The following is a 4,221-nucleotide window of genomic DNA, read 5'->3' as shown; positions in this document are numbered from 1 at the left end:
TGTGTGTGTGTGTGTGTGTGTGAGAGAGAGAGAGAGAGGGATAGAAAAGGAAGAAGGATGGGGGATGGACTGAGCCAGTCACAGAGCAGGAAGTGAAGATTAAAAAAAAGAGAAATGCAGAGTGAGAGAGAGAGAAAAAAAACAGTGTAGGCCACTGAAAAATCCTACATAGAATGGTATATCTAAATCAAAATTAACCATTCAAATCTGTGTCTGGTTTCCTAGCCTATAGGATAAATCAAGAGGAGATTTTGAGAAAGCATAATGTAAATAATCAAATGAGAACAGCCACACTCTCCTCTTCGCCACTCTGCTTTCTCTCTCTCTCTCTCTCTCTCTCTCTCTCTCTCTCTCTCTCTCTCTCTCTCTCTCTCTCTCTCTCTCTCTCTCTCTCTCCCCACCCCCTCTTCTCATTCTCTCTGCCTGCCTGCCCCGTGTTCTCTCCTAGCAGCAGCAGCCTCTCTCTGCTTGCAAAAGCAGCAGAACTTTGCTATCAGCACATGGGGGATGGGCAGCACAGCACACAGCTCAGCACAGCCCTTTTCTCCTCTTCAATGCAGGGCTTTCTGGCGATGAGCTACAGCAGCCAGGCCTATACTACTGACTAGCATGGGAAAGGGATCCCCTTAGTTGAAATGTTGTTTATAATTTTTTCTCTGAAATGTGCATTAAGGGAGGAAGGCCAGACAGGCTGTAAAAGAAGAGAAGGAGGGAAGGAGGTGTGGGGGTCAGCAGCCTGCCTGACTATATTGGCTAGGGAGGGAGGAGTGTTGCTGTGTGCTGCCAGAATATAGAGAGAGGCAGACAGAGGAGAGAAGGGGGTTGGGATCTCTCTCTTTTTTCTCTTTAGCATAAACTTGGTGTTCATCATTTTTTTACCCCCGCTTTCCTGTTTTCCATCCTCCCCCATTTACTGCTATTGTAGTCTGATACACATGGGTTTAAATATATTGTCTGCACACTTCTTTATAGACTTTAATAGATAGTATAGTCAACAACAGTCCAGGAAAATATGGCTCAAGTGCCTTTGTCTTACATGGATTCCACAAACCGCTATATTCATTTGTTGCATTATGAATGATTTATAAGGTAGAAGGATATTTACGTTTAGTTTGGCTTATTTTGAGCTAAATATACTATAGCAGAATAAAAACATATATATTATAAGGTGTTTGTTGGTAGTCATAATACAATACAGAGTCTTCATAAAGTCATCTATTTATTTGTTGCACCATTCGAGCATGAAAAGATTCACTCCAAATACCCACTCAACTCTCATGAGACAGACAGTCTGCTTTGGATGGAACGACTACAACCATCCTCTGGGCTTCATAATCTCAAGTCATCAACCACTCAAAATAACACCGGTTGAATCAGGTGCTATGAAGACATTATGAAGTGTTATGAAGGTGTTATGAAGACTACTTAGATTGGGCTCCTTACACAGTCACATCTGTCCCATGATGGTGATTTAGGAGTGTTTACTCTGTACCCCACCGTGTAGCTGACCATGATGCATCACCCCCAGCCTGGTGGCCTGGGTCCCTCCACCATCACCACGGATACACCTGGACACATGCCAGGGGATTACAGCCAGGAACTACTTTTTCTTTTGATGTCAAGTATTGATTGGAGGCCTCTCTGATAAAACAACAGACAAACAATGTGTCAGGGAACAGCATTACTTAAAACATGTGGAGTAAACATTAAGTCGATGGGATAAACATAATGCTATAACAAGAAAGATTTTGAAAACATATGTTGGAATGAATTATATGAGATCATTTTTTGTTTAGTCGTGCAATTGACAGCAAGAGGACCTGCAGTCAGTATTGCCTCAGCATCACAGGCCTCTGCTAGGAGAGTATAGAGAGGAAGAAGCACATTGCTGGAGAATGCTCTGCTCTGGCGTCCACTAACTACTGGTACAACCCCTGACCGTGATCCAACATCGCATCATTCCAACCACATACACCAGACTGAACTGTAAATGATACATACCCAAAATTCATCATCATGAAATGAAATCCAAATTCTGAGGGCTTTTTTATGAGCTTAAAACCCACACCAATCTGAGTGCAACATCGCTGGCCAATAAAATTCTGCAGTTCCTTCCAAAGAGTAAATGATTTAACAAAGTTCACCCAGAGGCCTTGTTGAGCCATTCATATTTTTTTTCTCAGTCTGTGTCATTAAGTTTAATGTATTTATAGATATAGAGACTTTTTTGTACAGTACATTTTTTTTCTCTCTTTTTTTGACCCAGGCGTGCAATGGTAAAAGTGTCAGTCTTGATGAAGTTAATTGATGACGATCATTGAGAAGTTTTTTTAATCCCCAGGGATCTAGTCTGGGAATGGAGCCATTCGATTGCCAAGCCAACCCAATAATGTGGAGTGGAATTTCCTAACAAGACTGGAGTTGACTTTGGAATAACTGGGAGACACACAAACACACACACACACACACTTGCATTCATTACTTAAAAAGCAGCCCGCTACTTCAGCCTGACAAATATACACACTCCCCCACACACACACACAGAGAGAGAGAGAGAGAGAGCTTACATTCATTCAACAACATGCTGTCATAGACGCACATGCTCACAGTAAATGTCAGGGACACTCCCACACAAAGGCCTGCCACACAGGCTTTCTCACACGTGCACAAACACACAGACTCAAACACACACACATAAAGTGCAGTTGGGCTGTGTCTAGTTGGTTGCCAGGCAGCAGTAGAACACCTAGTCTGGAGTGTGCAGAGGAAGGAGGGAAGTACCAACTTGAGAACTGTCCAATGGCTGTCCAGCTCACGCCCTGTAGGGTAATGTACAGTGTCTTCAGAAAGTATTCACAAACCTTAACTTTTTACACATGTTGTGTTACAGCCTGAAGTTACATTTTAATTAAATTCAGTTTTTGTGTCACTGGAATACACACAATACCCACATTTTTCCAAATGAATTAAAAATAAAAAGCTGAAATGTCTTGAGTCAATAAGTATTCAACCCGTTGTTATGACAATCCAAACAAGTCACATAATAAGTTGCATGGAGTCACTGTCACGACTTCCACCGAAGTTGGTCCCTCTCCTTGTTCGGGCGGTGTCACGATCGTTATAAGGAGTGGACCAAGATGCAGCGTGGGATGTTTCCATCCTTTATTTTAGAAGAGAAACTTAAAGCACAAAAACAATAAAGCGAATAATTGAACCGTGACGCTACATGCAGTGCAGAAAGCAACTACACACAAACATAGTCAAGATCCCACAAATACAATGGGGAAATGGCTACCTAAATATGATCCCCAATCAGAGACAATGATAAATAGCTGCCTCTGATTGGGAACCACACCAGGCCAACATAGATATACAATTCCCCTAGATAACCCACCCTAAATCACACCCCGACCCAACCAACATAGAGAATAAACAGCTCTCTATGGRCAGGGCGTGACAGGCGGCGTTCGGCGGTCGATGTCACCGGTCTTCTAGCCATCGCCGCTCCACCTTTCATTTTCCATTTGTTTTGTCTTGTTATCCTGCACACCTAGTTTACGTCTCCTCATAATGACTATGTGTATTTAGCCCTCTGTTCCCTCCATGTCTGTGTGGGGTATTGTTTATTGTCGAGATTGGCACGCTTCTGGCTTGTTAGGGCCAGGTTTTATGTATACCTGTGTTTTGTGGCAGCCGGTACTTTGTACTTTGGTTGTGGTACTGTGCTGCCTTATTTGTTTTGGGCATTTGGTATTGGTGACGCTGTTGCGTTCTGGTCTTACTGTTTTCCTCAGTAAAGTACTTCGTGTTCCCTCATCTCTGCTTTCCTGCGCATAACTTCTATGCACCAGCTACACCCACTGTTGACAGTCACTCTGTGTGCAATAATAGTGTTTAACAGTTTTTTTTTATGGCTACCTCATCTCTGTACCTCTGTACCTCATTACAATTATCTGTAAGGTCCCTTAGTCGAGCAGTGAATTTCAAACACAGATTCAACCCCACGACCAGAGAGGTTTTCCAATGTCTCGCAAAGAAGGGCTCCTATTGGTAAAAAAAAAGCAGACATTGAATATCCCTTTGAGCATGGTGAAGTTATTAATTACACTTTGGATGGTGTATCAATATACTCAGTCACTACAAAGATACAGGTGTCCTTCCTTACTCAGTTGCCGGAGAGGAAGGAAACATGCATCCTGTTTGCAATAAAGCACTAAAGTA

This window comes from Salvelinus sp. IW2-2015, unplaced genomic scaffold (genome assembly GCF_002910315.2).
Source record: "Salvelinus sp. IW2-2015 unplaced genomic scaffold, ASM291031v2 Un_scaffold1732, whole genome shotgun sequence".
NCBI lineage: Eukaryota > Metazoa > Chordata > Actinopteri > Salmoniformes > Salmonidae > Salvelinus > Salvelinus sp. IW2-2015.
The sequence above is the reverse complement of the archived record's forward strand: the minus strand, read 5'-3'. Positions refer to the sequence as shown.